Raw genomic sequence first — 22,742 nt, forward strand, 5'->3', positions numbered from 1 at the left:
TTCCTCTATTCGAAATCTAGTCTCATCCCCATCTCTGCAGCTAGCCACCTGCTGTGATGTCCCCCTCCTTTTCCCCCCCTTCTCCGTCAAATCTCCCCAACCTTCCTCCCACTCACTCATCTATTATCCTGGCCCCCAACTCCAACAGGCACCCCCCTCCCCGGAGGAACTGGCCAGCCAAGCCTGCCAGAGAAACAAGCAGACCAGCAAAGCTGGTGACAGTCAGGTTTCAGAGCTTCACTCTCCCTCTTCTTCATGTCCTGTCCCTCATTGTCGCCCAGCTTTGTAGCAGACTACCTGTTATGGCCTTTCCTCATTTTCTGCCCTCATTCCTAGGGGACTAAGCAGATCCTGGTAGAAAACACTGCATTCCTCCTCCACGAGGACTTCCCTAACTCCACCCCTGTCAGCCCATCCCCATTCTTAAGTGTCAGGTCCCAATACCTAAAAACACATTTTACCTGACACCCCCTGCCATGTCCACATTGAGCAGGATCCCAGAATTATTTCCTAGTCAACACACAGCAACCACCCCCTCCTAAGGAACAGAGAGGATGACAGAAATCAACAAAGAAAACACCTACCGCACAAAGACAAGACCAGGTATCAGCTCTTAGAGTCATAATCTTCCCAAATCCAGATGCCTGGACACCAGCATAAAAGCACAATCAGTCACAGCCACAACAATATCTCTCCACTAGAGCCCAGCAGCCCTACCACAGCAGGCTCTGAGTATTCCAGCAGAGCTGAAGCACAAGTAAAAGACATTAAGACAGCCTTCTGAAGATGAGAGCAGTCTTTAAACTATATCCCATAAAGGAATCTCTGCAAACACTGGAAGGAAATGAATAAAGCAATTCAAGGCATGAATGTGGGAATAGAATCGATAAAAAAGACCCAAACTGAGGGAAATCTGGAAGTGAAAAATCTAGGAACTTGGACATGAACCTCAGAGGTGACCTCATCAACAGAATGCAAGAGATAGCATTGAAGATGCAATAGAAGAAATGGATGCATCAGTCAAAGAAAAATGTTAGGTCTAAATAAATTCTGGCACAAAATATCCAGAAAATCTGGGATACTATGAAAAGACCAAATCTAAGAATAAAAGCCAGGTCAAAGGCACAGAAAAAAAAATTCAACAAAATTATAGAAGAAAATTTCCCTAACCTAAAGAAAGTTAGGTTATACACCCATTAAGGTACAAGAAGCATACAGACACCAAATAGACTGGGCCAGAAAAGAAATTCCCCTCAGCACACAATCAAAACACTAAATGTACAGAACTATGAAAGAATATTAAAAGCTAAAAGGGAACGAGACTGAGCTATAAAGGCAGACCCATAAGAATAACACCTGACTTCTCAACGGAGACTCTAAAAGACAAAAGCCTCTGGACAGATGTGCTCCAGACTCTAAGACACCCCAGACACTAGACCAGAATACTATATTACTATTTCAGTCACTAAAGATGGGGAAAATAAAATATTTCATAATAAAGCCAAATTTAAACAGTATCTATCTATAAATCTAGCCCTACAGAAGGTGCTAGAAAGAAACTCTGACCTAAGGAGGTTAAGTATACCCATGAAAACACAAGGAATTAGTAAGCTTATACCAGCAACTCAAAAGAAGGGAAATGTGTCTGCAGACACACACACACACACACACAAACACACACATCACTACCACCACGACCACCACCACCAACAAAATAACAGGAATCAACAATCATTGGTCATTGATATCTCTCAATATCAATGGTCTCAACTCCCCAATAAAAAGACACAGACTAATAGAATAAATATGAAAACAGGATCCATCCTTCTGCTGCATCCAAGAAACACAGCTTAACATCAAGGACAGACATCACCTCAGGGTAAAAAGATGGAAAAAGATATTCCAGGCAAATGGGCCTAAGAAGCAGCTGTAGCCGTTTTGTTTTGTTTTGTTTTGTTTTGTTTTGTTTTGTTTTGTTTTGTTTTGGAGACAGGGTTTCTCTGTGTAGCCTTGACTATCCTGGACTCACTTTGTAGACCCGGTTGGCTGGGAACTCCTAGAGATCCAACTGCCTCTGTCTCCCCAGAGTGCTGGGATTACAGGCATGTGCCACAACACCCAGATAGGTGTAGCCATTTTATTATCTGACAAAATAGACTCCAAACTAAAACTAGCCAGAAGAGATAGGTAAGAACACTACATTCCCACCAAAAGAAAATTCCACCGGGAGGACATTGTCATTCTTAACATTTGCGCATCAAACACAAGGCCACCCAAATTCATGAAAGAAACACCAAGGCTGGAGGACCCGCATTCAGAACACCAGCCCCCATGCAAAGCAAGCAAGGAAAAAAAAGTTAAACACGATCAAATGCATCTGTACTCCCACCATGAGAGTGGTAGACACAGGGGCAGGCAGGATCACCTTGCTAGGTAGCCAGGGTACCCAACGGGCGACAGCCAGCTTCAGTGAGAGGCCCTGTCTCAAAGGATAAAGTAGAGAGCAATAGAGTGGGATCCTCTTTGTTGACCTCTTTACCACACTTTCATATGAACCTGTGTGCCTAGTGCGAGCTCTCTCTCTCTCTCTCTCTCTCTCTCTCTCTCTCTCTCTCTCTCACACACACACACACACGCACACGCACATATACACATTTTCTTAAAAATTATGCTTATGTGTATTTTGTGTGTGAGAAGGTAGTGGGCAACACAGCATGATGTGTATGTATGGCTGTCAGAGGACAACCTCCTGGAGTCTGTTCTTTCCTTCCATGAAATGGATCCCAAGGATTGAATTCAGGCTTGGTAGCAGCTGTCTTTATGCACTGAGCCATTTTCTAGGTCTTTTTTTTTTTTCCTATCAAAATTTTTTTAAAGAATAACTTAAATTTGAAAAACTGAACCTCTTTTCTAGAGGGTGGTGAGTGATGAATAAAATGGCACATGTGGCTTGCCACTCATTGTCCACTAAGCTGACAGCTCCTGTCACATTCTCCACACGTCCAAAGCGAAGAACTCTCCTCTCCGTACATAGTGCAGTGTAAATCCTAACTGGACACTCACCTTCTGAAGTTTGTGCTTCCGGTTTATCCAGCTCCTAAGGAGCTCTGAAAGCATCAAAATGGCACTATTGGACCTTAGGTCCCCAAGCCATGGGTGCTTGTGAAGAGGCTGAAACCTTGTTCAGGCTCACGCTTTAAGGTGCTAATCAAAATGAAAATGAAACGCAAGTGATGGAACACAGAGCCAACCACACAGAAGACTGCCTTGGGTTTTCCACCGTGGTAGTACCAGTAAGGCACTTAATCAATCAGCTGCTTTGCCTTATCAGCCTCAACCTGCCCTGTTCCCATGCCCCAGCATGGCCTATTATATTACAGAATTTTATTTTTATTATGATAACTGCTTTTCTGTTTCCCATAAAATGTTGCCAGGAACCTAATGAGAAGTCATTGACTGACTGGATGCTATGAGTAGATAGAACATAGAGAGAAACACACTCAATTGCCAAAAGTGGCTTTTTTAGATTGTGTCATTATGGGTAGTGATTATTTTCTTTCGATTTACTTGGTTTGTACAGTTTTTCTACCCAGTGGAAAGCTTAAGCACATGTACATACATGCACACACTTAAAAAATATTGAAGCAGCTCTTTATGTACCTCTTCTCCTCAGACTCATTCTAGATACCTGTTTTTAAAAAAATACCTGGTGAGAGAATGCTTTACATGCCTTCCCATCAACCTGTGTTAGAGTTCAGTATTTCTGGGGGTAAAATTCTTTTTCTGTCTGAGTTTATACTGTTGCCCTGGGTGAGTCAGGTGGGTGAGGTAGTGGTCTAAGTCTTTCAAAGCTGAGAAACGTGGGTGTTTCTCACCATGGAGTGATGATGAAGGAAAGAAAGTCAGAGGAGAAAAAGGAAGAAAAACAGCAAACCCAAGCTGTGTTCGTTTCTCTCTGCTCTGGCAGCCTGCGGTCAGGACTGAAGCCTCTGTAACAGAGTCCCATCCTCAATGGGTTTTTAACTCCACAGAGAGCCCAGGGCCTGGGACCCAGTGTTGACTCTTTGTCCTCTCCTGGAACCTAAGCCAGCATTTCCTCTGCAGGCATCAGCTTATTGGTAGCTCCCTTTAGTGGACCCTTGCTGGGGGTGAAAGTTGACAAGTTTGTGTATTAACACTGGTTCCATTGTTAACAAAACAAAACAAAAACCTACTTTCCATCATACTGTAATGGATTATCCTCCAAAGCCATCATCTGCAGCTTTTATTTCATTGGAAGCTCTCTCTTCATTTCATTTGAATTTGCAGGTGGCTTTTTCCTTAACACAGTCACAGAACATGCTTAGGAGGTTCTAGAACACTGTCTCACAATCTGTGGGTTGTGACCTCTTTGGAGGTCTCATCTCAGTTATCCTGCAGATCAGACACTTACATTTCTACTTAGAAGAAAGCAAAATTACAGATATAAAGTAGCAACAAAATAATTTTTAAGATGGGGGGATGGTCTCCACAACACGAGGAACTGTATTAGAGGGTCACAGCATAAGGAAGGTTGAGAACCACTGTTCTAGAACAACTTTCAGACTGGCCTGGAAGATGACACAGCGGGTAAAAGTGCAAGCATCGGGACCCACAGAGTGGGAAGAAATAACTCACTCTGTAAGTTGTTCCTCAACCAGTACATGCATGTACACACACACACACACACAGAGAGAGAGAGAGAGAGAGAGAGAGAGAGAGAGAATAAATGTTTAACAGAGGTTAAACTGGTCACTTCTCCTTCAGAATGTTTTTGATAAGCAAACTGATGGTTTTCTTCAAAAGAACCCAAATTCCTTTGCCTTTTACTCACGAGCTTTTATTTTCGAACCGTATTATTTCTTGCAGAAACAGTTTCCCACTCCCTGCACCATCCCGAAGCTGTGGGGCCCTGTCTACCACCAGGGCTTCGGCTGATGTTTGAACTCTGTCAGCTCTCAGGGTAATTTGGCCTTGGCTCGGATTCCGAACTATATTTCCACTTTTACATCCAGATAAAACATACCTCCTTAGGCACCCGTGGTCCTGGAATTCCTGCTGACTCGTCTGCATGTTCAAGTCACTTGCGTCCTGCCCTTTCTACCCTCAGGCTGCTGGGTCCTTGTGGTTTGATGATACGGCGGTAAGGAAGTGGAGTCAGGACACCTGGCATCAAGTTCCTCCTTGGCTCTTCCTGGGAGGCTTTGGTTAAATCTAGTTTAAATCTCCCAGGCTGTACCTGGTGGTTGTAAGCATTAACTACAAGAGTGAATGTGCAAATCCTTTCCAAACTGGCCTCAGAATGGGCTGTGCTCGGGAATACATTCCCTTCTGGGTCTGTTTTCTTGTTTTGTGTCGTGCTGGTCAGCTTCCCTATCCCTCGTAGCTGCTCACTTCCTTGGTACCATCCCTGCCTTTAGATGCAACTCTTAAAGTTCCCACCATTGAGCCTCCTGCCTTCGCCCTGACCTTTTAGCTAGGGGGTTCCCCCTTCAGATATGCTTAATAGCACTGTGTCCCTCTCCTCCTCAGTTCCTGGAAGAGCTAGAATTTTCTGTGCATACTCTAATTCCATCATTTCAGGGGTGCAGGTAGGAAGATCAGTAGCTCAGGGTCATCATTGCCTACATAGGGAGTTTGAGGCCAGCCCGAATGTCCTAATTTGTTTCTTCTGTTTGTGATTAAAATACTGACCAAGGGCTGAAGAGATGGCTCAGTCTGCTCTTCCAGAGGACCTGGGTTCAATTCCCAGCAACCACATGGTGGCTTACAACCATCTATACTGGGGTCTGATGACCTCTTCTGACATGCAGGTGTACATGCAGATAGACCACTCATATACATAAAATAAATAAATGCGAGAGAGAGACTGACTAAAGGGTTTATCTGGCTTATAGGTTATAGTCTACGCTTGAGAGAATCCAAGACAGGAAGTCAAGGGGGTCACTGTAGGTGTTTAGGCAGAGAAGTAAACTTTGAAGGGGTGAGAATGAAAACTCGGTTCAGATTGACTTTGTCAACCTGGATCAAACTTTTGGGAGTCTGATGCCAGGTGGTTTATTGCCAGCATTTTTAAACACAGTATAATTTGGGGATAAATTTCCTAGTGTAATATAATCCACAGTGCACAGGAACACATGATTGCTTTAAAACTCAACTCCAGGTAGATGTCATTTCTTCCAAGAAGATTGGTTCTAGAGATAGGCTACGTGTATTGGCTTAAGGACCTAAGGAAGGATCTGGCCTGCTCTCAGTCATACTGATAGCCTAGAGGTCATTTGGGCTACTAGCCATCTCTGGCCCTAGTTGTGGGAGCTTGGGGAACCCTTGGCTATAATGTCATGTAGATCACTACACACCTCTGGCTCTGGTTGTAGAAGCTTGATATGGCCTGGCCTAACAAACCTCCAATTTCCAGGTTTCTGGATGGAAAAACAGTTTTGTTTGTTTGTTTGTTTGTTTGTTGTCCATTCTCTGTGAATTCAACCCTGTGTGCTTACCATTCATGTTTTCCTGGAGTACTGTGGGTGCAAAGATCTTCATGTTATGCTCCCAACATCAAGGCAGACAGAAGCAAAGGTCACGGTGAGTGCTGCTTACTGGCTTGCCTCTGGGTTCACAGCCTTTTCCTTACACCTCGCAGGATCACCTGCCTGGACTGGCACCACCACAGCAGGCTGGGTCCTCCCACAGGAATCATTAATCAAGAAAATGCCCTCACAAACTGGCCGACAGACCAAGCTAATACAGGCATTTTCTTAATTGAGGTTCCCCTTTTCCAGATGACCATAATTTGGGTCAAGTTTACAAAAAAAAAAAAAAAAAAAAAAAATCTAACTAGCATATTGGGCTACGTGAAATCCAGTCTCAAAAAAACAAAGCAAACAAATGAAACAGAAATAAAACAATTATAAATAAGTAAAAAAACTGATCACTGAAAGTCAGTGTGGCCCAGGCGTCTGCTTCTGGCTGATGCTCATCAGCGGTGACTTCTTGAGCACTGGAGGGAATCTGTCTGTACCCCAGCTCTTGAACATGTCAGGTAGAGGTGACCACAGTTCCTGTTCCCATGACTCTTATGGCATTTGCACGGGTCGGAGCACGTAAGCCATTTACGCTATGTCAGGTAGATGGTCTTCACTTGGCGAAGGCTGCCTGGCATTGTGCGAAGGGTGCTGTTGGCCAGCATCTGTATCCTCCACCAGCCTGGAAGCTCTGGAAGGGCAACGAACGCTTTGTTTCTCAAGTGCAAAATACCTGGCTTAGAGCAAGGAAGTGTTAAAAGTAGAAGGCGCCAGGGATATAGCTCAATGTCTGTGGACTTGTCTACTATGAACCAGGGCCTAGGGTTGAGCCAGCACAGGAAGGATGGCTGGGAGCAGGGGGCTTAAAAACCTTAGAAAAATCTCTCCCAAGTTTCAGCTAAGACATTAGTAACTATTTGTGCACACGGCAAACTTCCTTCAGTGGACATTGTCTTGCTATTTGATGCTCATGAAATAATTACCGAAGTATGAACGACTCTGCTAGGTGTTTTGAATACTATAATGAATGGCTTCAAGATGCTCTTCACAAAGTTATGGCGGGGTGTCGGCATGATGTCCGTGAAAAGAATGAGGAGAGGAGATGAGTTCTGTTTGCTGACGGGAGAGGGTGGAGAACTTCCAGTCCCGGGTCGGGCAAATGGAAAAATGCAACATTGACTCAGTCTGCTGCTCCCTCCTCCATGCTTGTCAGTGTGTCAAGAGAGAAAATTCCCCCTGAATTTACTTTTCCTATGCTTCTGTACTATATTCCTGTTTTCTCCCTTAGTGGTTTTTAAAGCTTTGTTTTCAGAGACAGCTTGAATCGTTTTCATAGTATCAAGTTTTCAGTCTTAAAAAAACCAAGATATCTCGATTGCAAATTAAAAAAAAAAAAAATTCGCCTATGAAGTCAGCAAAAAAAGTTTTATTTTAGTTAGTTCATGTAAAACACATCCTTTCCAAAAAGAGATCAATATGTCTGAGAAGAGTTACAATAGCCCATGCGTGCGATGTACCTAAATGTCCATCAACAGAAGGGGAAGAAAATGTGATGCACGTGTGTGTACAGGCACGATGCGCTCTTCAGCCATTTACCACAACCCGAGTGAGCCTAGAGGGCGCTGTGCTGAGTGAAATGAGCCGGACGCAGAAGGAAAAATACTGCATTATCTCACTTATACGAGGAATCTGAAAACTTTGTTCTCACAGAACTAGAGCGTAGAAGTGGCCAGGGGGAAGGGAGCAGTGCGCAGAAGGGGAAAGACGTCATTACACAGGATGAAGATGTTCTGGCGTTACTAGCACATGGTTGCTAGAAACGAAGAGCAAACTTGGGTGTCACACAAAGGAACACACAAAGTGAAAGCAGCTCAGCAAGGCACCTTTTTTTGTTTAAAAAAAAAAAAAAAAAAGGAGGTGGCGCAGATACCAAAGCCAGCCAGCAGGGCCACAGAGCCAAGAAGCTCCTGTCTTTTACCCTTACACAGGCGGTGATTTCATCTCATCTGTTGTGGGACTGTGACTTCACAATCTGATGAGACAGACTAATAGCTGCAGAGAGGAAGGTTCAGGAAATATGAGTTCTCGATGGGCTAGCTGCCTTTGAGGAGGAGGAGGCAGTGGAGGAGGAGAAGTAGGATTTTTTTTGCATAATCGATGACATTGACCAATAATACTTGAAATTGTAAAATTTGCCAAGATCTTAATTTCTCTCTCTCTCTCTCTCTCTCCCCTCTCCCACGCACACACACACAGTAGTTATGGGGACAGATATGTTGATTACATTGGTTGTGGTAATCACTTCATAGTGGGTATAGCATGTACAAACATCACATTGTACAATCTAAACACACACAGTTTTGTTTTGTTTTGTTTCCAACAGTACCTAAAGCTAGGATAAATGCAGTTACTTTAACTAGGTATGTTTCAGTGAAGCAAGAGAAGTTGGCAGTTTGAGTACAGGCAGCTTCCTTTGGCCAGGGAAGCCTCCCAAGTGAGGAGTGGGCTTTTGCGCAGATTTTGTTTTGAGAAAGGTTGTCTTACTCATGATCTGCCTGCTTCGGTCTGACAGGTGTGAAACCCCACACCAGAGGACCAACCCTGAAAGCACTGATCAGATGTTATTTCGGGCAATAAGTAACTTTCTCAGTTAAACAAGTGACTTAGAGAATGAAGTGTAGGTCGGATGTTCCAATTGCTGAGCCACTCAGGCTTCTTAGTACCAGGACCTAACTCCCAAGCCACACAGTTGGATTCCCATCTTTGCTGATAGAGAGAGCATGGGCTTATGGTCCAAGGGGCTGGGTGGGAGTCTGTTGAAGGTATTCTGGGAAAGAACCTTTTCCCTAATTACCTAAACAAGCAAATAAATATAATAAATCCCACTTTTCATCTCCACACTCAGGAGGCAGATCCCTGTGAGTTCAGCCAGGGTTTCTGGCTAGTCAGGGATACAAAAATAAATTCAGATAAATTTAAAAATTTAGAATTGGGGCTGGAGAGATGGCTCAGAGGTCAAGAGCACTGCCTGCTCTTCCAGAGGACCCAGGTTCAATTCCCAGCACTCACATGGCAGCTCATAACTGTCTGTGACTCCAGTTCCAGGGGCCTTGACACCCTCATTACAGACATACATTCAGGAAAAGCACCAATGCACCTCAAATAAAAATAAATAATTAAAAAATAGTTCTAGTTGCAAAGTTAAAAAAAAAATTAGAATTAACTTTTTTTTTTTTTCTTTTTCTGCCTTGACATTGCAGTGCGAGAATGCGATACCTGAAGCTTTAGCAGCCTTCCTGGGACTCTGAGGTAAAGCCGGCATATTGAACATGTTTCATCACAATGAGGAGAAGATACTGACTTTCTCGGGATACCACCATCTGCTGTACTCACCGTCCTGAGACATGAAAAATAAGCATGTACTAACAACTAGCCTTACTTGACTATCCTGTCAATCAAAACCACATGGCCTATCAGCATCCTTTGCCGTCTCTACTCTACAATTCATTTCCAGAATAGCCTCCACAAATCAGGAGAATGCTCAGCACAGCAGGCTGGTCTGTGGGAGTTGGGAGCTGCGGTCCTGCCGTTTCAGTTCCGGTATTATTTCATTAAACAATATTTGCTAGAAGACTAGAGGGGCTGGAAGATCAGAGCCGGTAGCTTGGCCTTGCGTCAGCCAGCCACTGGGGGAGCCAGGAAACGTGAGCAATCTTGTGTGGAGAGGTTCTCACTAGCAGGCACAATTCACAGATGATGCTCTCAGCACCTGAGGAAACAGTCACTGCTGAATGGTGGCAGCGTGTGTGTTTGTATGTGTCTGAGCAGGACACCCAGCCCTCGAAGAGTTTATACATTTATTTTCCTTTCCTTCCTTTCTTTTTGCTCCCTCATCTCATTCTCCTTTGTTCCTGCTCTCTTCTCTTCCCCCTTCCCCCTACCCCTCCTCTCCTCTTTCCTTTCCTTTTCCCCCTATCCTGGGGATCAAACCAACAGCTTTTCAAGGCTAGGCAAGACCTCTACCACTGAGGAACATATCCAGTGCTCCTTATTTACAGCATAATTACAGAATTAACTTTCATGTGTATGTATGTGCAGAAAATATCAAACCTCTGCCAAAGGAGAGAGGTAGTGAACTCCCATCTGCTAATCTCCAGCTTCTATAAAGAACTGCATCCTGACTCTTGGGTCTTAGATTTTTACTACCAAATGCCTCTCCTAGAACACCTTACAACGATCTCAAAATACTAAAACGATTACTTAGGGTTGACTAAGCTCAGCATAATGTAGGTTATTAGGTTATCCACATGTGTCTCTACTCTTTCATCTTTAAATATACTTTTAAATTAAGTAACTTACTTCATATGCACGAATGTTTTACTTGCAAGTATGTCTGCAAGTATGTCCGTGTACTCTACGCATGCCTGGTGGCAGCAGAGGCCAGAAGAGAGCAATCAGATTCTTTTGAGACTTCGGGTGCTGAGCGCTCTTAACTACTGAGACCTTGGTCCAGGTCCCAATGTGTCTCTATTTTTTGAGGTTCTCATCAATGAGAACATTTAATATCAACAGCATACCGTGTTTATTTTCGTGACTTCTTGGGAGTCCTGGAGACATTCCTTCAGGCCCCACCTTCTAAGCAGTATGGCCCTGGGTTCTGGTGTGGGAGCACAGACTCCCCACCTAGGAGCCAGTGAGGGTTCCTAGAGTTCTGCTGCCAGTGTCAGGGGAACAACTGGAAGCTTGTTGGAAGCATGGCTTGGAAAATGAAGATTTTGTAGTTCCCAAGATCAGTAGATCCAGGTTTTAAAATAGTGATTGTTTTTGCTATGCCCTCACTATTCAAAAATTCTTCCCATAATGACCCTGTTCAATCATGTTCGCTTCTAAACAACCGTGTCTGGTGACACTTCTTATAAAAGGGAAGGTCTCAGCTCTGTGGCCATAAAAGGGACTCTGGACCCCGGGGCCGCTAAGCAAATGAAAGGTTTCATCCCTCTAACAGAGTCAAGTGGGAGGGGTTAGAGTAGAACCTGGTATGTGTGAGGTCACAGGCTTGCTTCCTTGCCCCCGGTTGGGGGTGTTGAAAGGCAGATGCTGGATGGGGGCTGGGGGTAGTTTGCAAATGTGTGGAAGCTCCCGAGGGGCCTTGTTTTCTAGGCATGAGCTTTAAATCCAGATTTATTTTTCTCCCCTGTAAGACGTTTGACTGTAAAGTCAGGCATACTTAAAAAAAGAAAAACAACTCCATTCTTTTTCTACCTTTTTGTCTGACGTAGGGTCTTATGTAGCGCAGGCAAGCCTTCAGTGCAGGCAGAAGATAACCTTGTCTTCTAATCCTCTCCCTTCTGCCTCTTGGGTGGTGGGGTTATAGGATGTACCCCTCCACCCACTTTCATTCAGAGTTAAGGGTCCAAACCCAGATCTTGGTGCATGAAGGCAAATATTCTGTCAACTGAGCTATATCCTCTAAGCTTCACTTTTCGATTCTTTATAAAAATGAAGTATTTATTTTTATTTAATGTGTATGAACATTTGCCTGTATGTATGTACGTGTGCCACATGTGTGCCTGCTGCCTGTGTTGGATCCCCTAGAACTGGAGTTGCATGTAGGTGCTGGGAACTGAAGCTATATTTTCTGCTTTTTAAACTTCTGAGCATCTATTCAGATTCTATTTTTTATTTACTGAGTGAGTGTGTGTTGTAGTTTTTTTTTCTTTCTCCATAAGATTCCATAAGATCCTGAAATAATAACTAATGAGTCTTATTAATTATTTTACAAATACCTAGTATAGCTAGGCTCTTCTCTGACTAGCTCATAACTTATTTATATTAATTTACATTCTGCCATGTGGCTGGTTACCTGGGCTCAGGTACCATGTTTTCTGTCCTCCTCACATCTTGCTGGCTGAATTTCCTACACCTGACTCTATCCCTCTGCTTACCTGATGTTTCACCTCCTATTTCCTGCCTAAGCTATAGGCCGTAGGTTTTTTTTTTTTGTTTTGTTTTGTTTTTAATTGACAGGTATTGCATCCATACAATACACAAGAGGTTCCTTCTAGAATGGTAGAGAAGCAGAAGACTTGAGATGGGACATGTGCAGCATGTAAGAATGGAGGGCTAGAGCTTGCAGTGTCTGACCTTAAAGAAGCAGGTTCCCATTCAAAGAAAAGCCAGGCAAGCATAGTGACCCAAAACAGAGCACAGAAGGAAGCTGGCTGTAATTCTTAAGGATAAAATTATATTCATACTGTCCAAGAAATGCATCTCCAAGAGTTTTCCAGATAATGAGTTCAAGGTTTAAAATTCAAAGTCTGCAGAGTATAGTTGGGAGCTAAATGCTAACTTTTACAGTGCTTCCAGGAGACTAATGAAACAGGTACCTCAAGGTCACAAAAAGAAATGTAGTTTTAATATGTTTCTAAGGGGAAGTATTATTGACACTGGACAAAGCCTTAGGGAAATTATTTGCTTCAAAGAATAATGTGTAGAGTCAAGCATGGTGGTGTGTGCCCATAATCGCAGCACTTTTAGCATTTGGGTGCAGAGACAAGAGGATCACCATGAGTTCAAGGCCAGCATGGATTACAGAGCAAGCAATTAAACTAGCCTGGGTTATATTATGACCCTTTGGTTCAAAAGCAAACAGACAAATTATGTAAAATAAAGTTAAAACATCAAAATTGAGTTTTGCCTAGATTATGACATGGTTTTTTGTTTTTGTTTTTGTTTTGTTTTGTTTTTGTTTTTCAAAACATGTGTAGCCTTGGCTGTCATGGACTCGCTTTTTAGACCAGGCTGGCCTCAAATGCACAGCGATCCATCTGCCTCTGCCTCCCTGAGTATTGACAGAGAGCATCTACCGTAAGCCTCACTCTTGATCCAACATCAAGAGCTATCCTTGTAAAAACAGCAACCAGATGTTAATTCTACTCAGCTGCATACAACCATCCTTCTCCAATTCAGTTAAGGAAAAAAATAAGTAAAATCTCAGAATGTTTCAGGTTTGGCTAATAACAAAACTATCTTTATTCCTAGAGAAAAATCCAGTCTAAAAGAAAATAACCAGTAGACAACAACTGACAAGTTGCTGGATGTCAAAATCAACGTATAAAACTCAATTGCTGGGTAGAGTGCTGGAATCCCTATGGAAGAAGAGGAGATGGGAAGACCTGGAAGGAACAGGAACTTCACAAGGAGAACAAAAGAGCCAAAATACCTGGGCCCAGGGGTGACTGCTGGGACCGATACTCCAACTAAGGATCATGCATGGAGAGGACCTAGACCCCCTGCTCAAAGGAAGCCCATTGGCTGCTCAATTTCCAAGTGGGTTCCCTAGTAAGGGGTACAGAGGTTGTCTCTGACATGAACTCTGTGGCCACCTCTTTGATCATCTCCCCTGGGGCAGGAGTCAGCCTTGCCAGGCCACAGAGGAAGATGATGCAGCCAGTCCTGATGAGACCTGGTAGAGTAGGATCAGAGGGAAGGGGAGGAGGACCTCCCCTATCAGGGGACTAGGGAAAGGGCATAGGGGAAGAAGACAAGAATGGGGGCGGGGGGCTGAGAGGAAACAATGGAGGGGGCTACAGCAAGGATACAAAGTGAATAAATTGTAATAAATAGATATACAAATAAAATTAAATTTAAAAAACTTACACAATGGAATACTACTCAGCAATTAAAAACAAGGGAATCATGAATTTGCAGGCAAAGGGTAGGGACTAGAAAAGATCATTCTGAGTGAGGTATCCCAGAAGCAGAAAGACACACATAGTATGTACTCACTTACAAGTGATGCTAGACATATAATATAGGATAAACATACTAAAATCTGTACACCTAAATAAGCTAAGCAAGCAGGAGGAGCCTGGGTAAGATGCTCCATCCTCATTCAGAAAGGCAAATGGCATGGACATCAGAAGAGGGAAAAAACAGGAAACAGGACAGGAGCCTAACACAGAGGGCCTCTGCAAGGTATCAAAGCAGATGCTGAGACCCATAGCCAAACTTTGGGCAGAGTGCAGGGAATCTTGTGAAAGAAGGGGGAGATAGAAAGACCTGGAGGGCCGGGCATGGTGGTGCAAGCCTGTAATCCCAGCACTCCGGGAGGCAGAGGCAGGTGGATTGCTGTGAGTTTGAGGCCAGCCTGGACTACAAAGCAAGTCCAGTACAGCCAAGGCCACATAGAGAAACCCTGTCTCGAAAAGCCCCCCACCCAAAAAAAAAAAAGAAAGAAAGACCTGGAGGGGACAGAAGTTCTACAAGGAGAGCAACAGAACCAAAAAATCTGGACCTGGGGGTCTTTTCTGAGACTGATACTCCAACCAAGGACCATGCATGGAGATAACCTAGAACCCCTGCACAGATGTAGCCCACGGCAGCTCAGTGTCCAAGTGGGTTCCCTAGTAAGGGGTTGTCTCTGACATGAATTCAGTGGCTAGCTCTTTGATAACCTCCCCCTGGGCAGGGAGCAGCCTTACCAGGCCACAGAAGAAGACAATGCAGCCAGTCCTGATGAGACCTGATAGACTAGGGTCAGAAGGAAAGGGAAGAGGACTGGTGGAGGGGCATAGGAGGAGAACAGGGAGGGAGGGTGGGATGGGATGAGGGAGGGGGTTACAGCTGGGATACAAAGTGAATAAATTGTAATAAATAAAATTAATTAATTAATTAATTAATTAAAAAACCCCTCAATTGTACTTCTTCACCGAGGCTGGGGAGTGCAGGCTCCCTGGAACTTGCTCAGCATAGAGAATGTGCTGACTTTGGTCCCCAGCAATGCAAAAGTGAATGAATAAATAGAGAAAACATCAATACATCATAAAACATAAAGCCTCTATGGATACAGCTCAGAAAACATGTATAAAACTATGAAGATTTATTTAAGTACATTAGTGGAGTCTTAAATCATATACTATGCTGATATTAATATCCTCAGTATCATTAAGGGTAGAGTTCTCCAAGCCAAAATGTAGATATAACATGATTCTTATAAAAAAGCTCCACATTTTATTTTGTGTGAAGTGATGAGGCGAATGTAACAAGTATAGAGAGAATTACAGGGCCACAGGAGAATCCGTTTAACATGGACAGCTATTTATAATGCATTATGACTGAGGTTAACCATAGGCAAATTGTACAACAGAGTCCAGACAGCATATCAATGCTTATCTGCCTGAGGGGCTCCAAGCAAGCTACAGACTCCGAGGCTTAGTCAGCATTCATTCTCCTAGTTCTGGATGTCCAGGATCAAGATGGGCACTAACTTGGTTAAGTTCCTGAGTCTTTATGTAACAGATAGCAAGTTCCTGTCTTCTTCCGATGAAGTCCCGTCCTCATGACCTGGCAGATTTCTAATTATTTCTCAGGAGGTTATGGCTTCAAAACAGGAACTGGGGAGAGTTAAAACTCAGTGAACGGTGTGTGCCTACAGATACGTAGCTTGTGATGGAAGCTACTACATTTCAAAAACAACTCTCAAAAATGATATCGAGAAAATTGAATATTCACATGGCACAGAAAACTGAGTCTGAATCTTGTACAACACATGAAAGTGAAGTCCAGTGGATTAAAAACAAATGTGCAAGGAAAATGAAAAGAAAATTCTTGATAATATAACCAGACTCTTTTAATAGACTGGGGTTAGGAAAGTGATTCTTAAATAAAACAATACACAAACCATTTAGGCAAAAATTAAAAAACTGTGTTAACACTAACCGTTAATCAAAATTCATTATAGAGTTAGTGAAAGGACAAGAGTGGATATTTGCAATACATATGGGAATGAGCAACCCAGCCACACATCCAGAGCTGCAACCTGACACTGCAAGTTAAAAATCTGTCTTTAAAATTTTTTTTCAGTCATGTTTACTTTATGTACACTGGTGTTTTACCTGCACGCATATCTGTATGAAAATGTTGGATTCCCTGGAACTGAAGTCACACACAGACAGTTGTGAGATGCCAGCTGGGTGCTGGGAATTCAATCCTGGTGCTTTGGAAGGGAAGCCAGTGCTCTCAACAGCCGAGCTATCTCTACGGCCCAGGAATGTCTGCTTTATTGACACTAAGTTCAGAAAAAAAAAAATCTGACAATAGGAAACACTGGTGAGAGTGTGGGCAGATTCTGCATTTAGCTATGGCCAGTGAGAGAATTATCTGGACATGTATAGAAAACAGAGACGGTACAAACTCATGATCTAGTAAATCCACTCCCTGCTGGGCCCAGAAAACTTCTAAAGCACGTGCCTGGAGGACTGTGTAAAACTGTTTACAGTCCTCCAAACAGATAAAATGGTAAAGATTGTGGACCAGGAAAAAAAAAGGTGGGGGTGGAGATGCAGCAGTGAATATGAATGAGTTATAGCTATACCAGCAGGACAGAGGACGCTTAGAAACACGGGACTGGTGGAAAGCAACAACAATCTGTGTATGGTTCCACGATATAAGACGTGGATATTCACAGCTATTTTTAAAATTTAAATATAAGTTCACAAATGCAAACCCACGTTACGACTACCTACCAATAAGGGAAGGGACTCCAAAAGTGACTGAATCTCCAGATCACGGATCATAAAATCTAAGGTTCATAAAACGAAATGGCTAGTCTTTTATGCTAAATGTTCGCTGTTATTACTCTTCAAACATTGTAAGTACATTCAATATTCTTTTGCATTAATTTAATGGGTGAGAGTTTCTTTTAAAGGAAACATGAACTGCAGCAATCTTTTCATTGATTGCATCTAATCTGATTTTGATGAGAATATTTTCCTATAGAAATCGTTTCCAGACATTAATATTGGAATAGAAGCAAAAATAAATCCTCATTATCCCAAATAACATGACAGGAAATCTTCAAAGAGGAACTTCAGGAAGAGGCGGAGAGAGAATAAAATAGCCACCCGCCTTAAATGAAGCCAACTCTCGCTAGCTTGGAAAAGGCGCAAAGGAGACACGCATCCCCCTGGCTGACGCTGCCTTTAATTCCAGTGATAAGGCTGTAAATTCTCTTCCAAGGTCTGGAGTTTAGTGTAAACACTCCAAGAGCCTGCAGGACCACAGAGAGAGAGAAAGCTCTGGCTGCCTTTCCTCTGGGGGTGGGGGTGGGTTATGTTCACTATCAACTGTTGAATCACAAAATTCGAACTCTGGGTATCTGTAAACAGCCAGAGCCAACCATGTCTGGCGCTAGGAGAAAGAATAAGTTGGAGGGGCTGAAGATCCTAGGGTCGAATCCAGTACTCACCCGGGGCTGAGGAATCTGTTATTAGACCTGGCCCCTCTGGCAGCCTGAGTCCTCCATCTGCACTTTGCTCTACCTTTTAGGGTGGGTGGTGGGGTGGGGCTGCCGAAGCTCGCCTTTCTGTGCCAGCTTCTGCTGAGTCTCCTGGAATGGCACTGGGAGAACAGAAAAACTAAAACCACACAGGGAAAGGGGTTGATGGATCTGTATTCAGGGGTTGATGGATCTGTGCTCACACGAGAGAAAAAGGCACATATTGCAATTAAGCGACCTTGATAGCCACCAGAGAGAATGCACAGATGCAGGACGACTGTGCAGCCTGGGGGAGTTGGAGGCCTGCGGCTCTGCCCTCCCAGTCCTGAAATGTCTCAGATAGTAATGGGGATTAACAGGCCAGGCTGTCAGCCACAGCACTTAATGGAGCTGATGGATATTTGTTGTGTTTGTTTGGAGGGGAAAAGATCCCATTCTACTGTTAATGACTCATAGTGCATTGGGCTTAATTATTTTTTTTCATATTAAAAGAAAAGATTTGGAAAAGGTTCCTGCTGCTCCTTGGGACTATAAACTGATGAAAGCTAAAAATCAATTTTATCGAAATATGATTGCGATATCACAAAGTGCACTTACTTTTAGTGTATGATTTGAACTTGAATCTTTGCACCTATTGTGTCCCCGCTCTGTTCCTCTCTGTCACTTCTTGCCAACCTCACTGCAGACAGTCTCCAATCTGCTTTCTATTGATTATCTCAAATTCTAGGAAGAACAAAGCCCGAGTTTGCTAATATACATACACGTATCTATATTTTGTAGTTTTTATTTTTAGTCATGTATGTGTGAATGTGTTTATACATGTGAGTGCAGGTACTTACAGAGCCAGAAGGGGGTATGGGATTCTTTGGAGCCATTGTGAGTCACCCAATGCGGGTGCTAGGACTTAACTGAGATCCTCTGTGTAATGTGCATGCAGTATGTGATCTTAACCACTGAGCCATCTCTCCAAGCTCTGTATTTTGAATTTAGGATTTTCCCCTATTCTGGTCAACTTCCATATGGCTCTTCATTCCATTGGTCAAGAATTCATTTTGTTTTGTTTCCCCATCTTCATTCAGGCTTGGAACTAAAACCATAAAAAGCAAAAGACTGCTAAACTGTTACGCTCACACATTGCTTCACCAAAGCCATTTCCGCCACATCAGTGCCACACACACTCACTGGACAAGTTAACTTGTGAACTGCAAGTGTCAGCTCCTGGGAGAGGGTGACAAGATCCATTTAAACCATTCATGGGAAGAATGAAAATGAAAAGTCTGACAGATCAGCCAATTATGAAAGAGCAAAAAAGTGAAACCCTGTCAACAAAATCACCTGTGACTGTTTCCTCTAGTCCACTGACGTGGTTGGGGCCACAGCCCATGGCAGCTGCTCTCACCATGTTTCTGAACTGCCTTTGGGGAGACATGGGCATTCAAATGACACGGTGGTACGGCGTGGCTTAAAGAGCATGTCACTTCAGATGGAGCTGAAGTTTCTTCACGGTGGATGGCTGGTGCTCTCCTTCCCCCTGGTAATTAATGTCCCTGAGGCACGAGGCAGCTGAGGAACCCAGGGATCTGGGTTCCAGGTACTTGTTCCCCGGCACAGTATTGGTCTAATTCCTACATCTTCCAGACCATCAGCTTTGGATGCTTTCCAAGAACAGACTCCCTCTACCACGGCAGAAAATGAGACTACAGACTGTTTTTTGTGCCTTCTATTTCTGTTGCCTACCATATCTATTTTGATGGCAATTAAACTCCCCTGCCCTCCCTTATCTCTGCTGGATAATGTATTTAATTCCACCCCCCCAAAGGGAATAATCCCCACTCTAAAGCCTGTGCAATATTAAAGAGCCATGGATGCTTAATCAGAGCAAACAGAGGATTTGGTTTGTATAAACTGCAAAAAAAAAAAAAAAAAAAAAAAAAAAAAAGCTTGTGTCTTTTATTTCCAGAGAGCAGGACTGAAAGAAGATGATGATAAATCACTTCAAGAAACAGCATAATGTAAATATTGTATGTTTATTTAAAACTTCATACAATCATTTGTCTAAGCATTACAGGCCTGCTTCAGAAAGTGACTTGCCATAATGAGGTTTGGAGGTGAGCAGCTCTGTGGGCTGACATGACATAATGCCTCCTCCAGCTACCCACGAGGGAAAGGGATAAGTTTACAAGAGGACAATGAAGCGGCAGCACAAACCTCTGAGAGATACATTACCACTGTTTTAAAAAAGTGTGTGTGTGTGTGTGTGTGTGTGTGTGTGTGTGTGTGATTGTAGGTGAATGTGTGTGACTGTGGGCATGTATGTAAAGGCCAGGCCCATGGTCCAAGGAGAACCTTGGGTGTTGGTCCTTGCCATGCAATCTTGAGATGGGCTCTCTTGTTTACAGTTATGTTCTCCAGCTTATGTGACCTGCTATCTTCTTGAGTTTTCTGCTGCCGGCCTTCCATCTTGCTGCAAGAGAGCTAGGATTACAAACACTGCTGAGCCTGCCTCTAAGTGGATCCTGGGGATCCAAATATAAACAATTCACGAAGCCACTTCCCCAGCGGAGAATGGTTTTTAAAGAAAGTAAAAGGATAGGATTCTTTGGTTCTTTGTAGGGTTGAAATAAAAATAAAAAAATCCAAGTCCGCATTATTTTCAGTTTGCTTCTGATCAAAAGAAATAAAGGTGCCAGGGATGGAGCTCAGTTGATAAAGGGCTTCTCTAGTACCCAGGAAGCGGTGAGTTGGATCCTCAGCACCACATAAAAAGAAATCAGATGGGCCAGTGCATGCCTGGGATTCTCACAGTTATGAAGTAGACATAGAAGGGGGATCAGAAGTTCAAGGACATCCTTGGCTACATAGTGAGTCAGGCCAGTCTGGGCTATTTGAGACTAGAAAGGAAGAAAGGTAGAAGAGACAAGGGAGGGCGGAAGGAGAGAGACAGAGACAGAGAGCACATGAGCTGGGGAGGGAGCTTGGTTGCTGGATAGGTAGCCAGTAAAGATTGAGAGATGAGTAGGCTCTGGCTTTAGGGTGCTGAGGCGAATACTCTATGTAACTGGGTAAGACCTTTCTTCCCTCCAGCTCCTCATCTGTCTAGCAGGATGATAGTAAGAATGTCAGCATCAGAGCTGCATGGAATGGCTAACAGTTTGTGGGAACTGGTATCCGGGATGGAGTGAGGGAGACTGAGTCACCAACCCAGGACACAGACTCTGGATACCGGCATCGGGTGCAAAGCTATCTTTATTGCACAACAGCGAGCTTTTTTTTAATATAGCCTTTGGACCAATGGGGAGGCCACACGAGCTATTCTGGGCCTCTACTAGTTTCCTAGGACCCAGTTTTTCTGTGTCACGTGGTATACCAGTGGACATGGGCACTCAGCCTAGAGAGCGGTATGGAAGCGTCAGGCCTCACCATCCACTGGCCTCCTCCCGGAGGCCACAGCACCCACAATAGTTCTTGGCACCTACTGAGCGAGAGCAGGCCTTCTGAAGGCAGAGGTCCCCCACGTGATGTGACAAAAACTTTGGTAGTGGCTTCATTAGAAGGTATTGGTGGGCAAGGGCGTCACCTTGACCTTAGCTCTGGAGACAAGGTTTTCTCGAAAGAACGAGCTCAATTATTCTCTCAGGAGGTTTTGGTGGGAAAGAGGTACAGAATTCTCTTCCCATGTTGCCTCAAAATGAAGACACACAAAGCTAGGACAAATCTCTACTCTAGCAACTTGCATTGTCTTTGAAGGGGCACACCATTTTCTCTTTTTTCTTAGAGCACAACAGAACAAGGCCGGCCATTTTTTCCTTTCTTCGCATGCACCAACTGCCATGAATACAGCCTACCAGGTCACACGTGAAGGCCAACTGCCGGAAGCGACAGCATTGCTACCGGCAGCTAGACCCGTGAGCTGCAGAGGTTGACCCGCGCCGGAGTTCACAAACTGTGCTAATCTGTTCGCACCATCCTGTGGTCCACTGACATGCTGGCAGAGTGTTTGCCCTTGCTGATGTGTTTGATTGGAGGGAAGGGAGGAGAGCCTGGTGCACTTTCCATCCCATCATAACTCAATACAGAGGGTGGCAGAGAGTTCGCTTTTTGCTGTGGAGATACCATACAGTTTTGCACTATGTGCTCACACCTTCTCAAGAAAGAAAGAGGAAACATCCATAGAAAAAGAATAGAGTTTCTTAGCAATTAAGAGAGCTGATCCTTGAGAAGTGGATAGATATAAAAATACATATAATACAATCTCTACATAAAGTCTTACACTTGGTTAAATAAACAGTTCAACATAACCCATGGGTGCTGTGTTCAGCGAGCTGGCCAGCTATCAGTCTGTGGGAATCAGAGAGGGTGAGGACATTTCAGAGCTATTCAATGGCACTTACAATGGTGCATTTTTCGTTCATTTCCTCCCAGGGAATGTCATGTTGTGTGTGTGTGTGTGTATTTGTGTGTGTGTGTTGCTTGTCTTAAAAGCTAAGGTTGTAAGTAAGGCTTTAAAGAGCAAGGATCCTCTTCAGTTGAGACAGTGTAGCATTAATGGAATCGGGTTTCACTGAGCCCTTTGAGTGGCAGTTAAGAGCACACCCACTTTTTGCCGATTAGGCTGTGTGACTAGAAGGTCCCCCTTACGTTCCTTCTAAGCCTAGGTATATAACAGGAGCTATGGCCCCCTGGAGGAACCCCATGGGTAAAGGCAGGATTGCACAATTTTCAGGCCAAAAAAAATTTCCATCTTCATATGGACAAATTGCTTTTGTTTGGCCTAATGCAAGCAATACAAAGTGAATAAACTGTAATTAATAAAAATAAAAATAACTAATAAAAAGAGTGCTTGCTGCTCAGTCACGGGGACCTGAGCTCATATTTTAGCCCCTATGTAACACACATGTATACACACATAGACGGAGTGATCT

Source organism: Meriones unguiculatus, chromosome 2 (genome assembly GCF_030254825.1).
Source record: "Meriones unguiculatus strain TT.TT164.6M chromosome 2, Bangor_MerUng_6.1, whole genome shotgun sequence".
NCBI lineage: Eukaryota > Metazoa > Chordata > Mammalia > Rodentia > Muridae > Meriones > Meriones unguiculatus.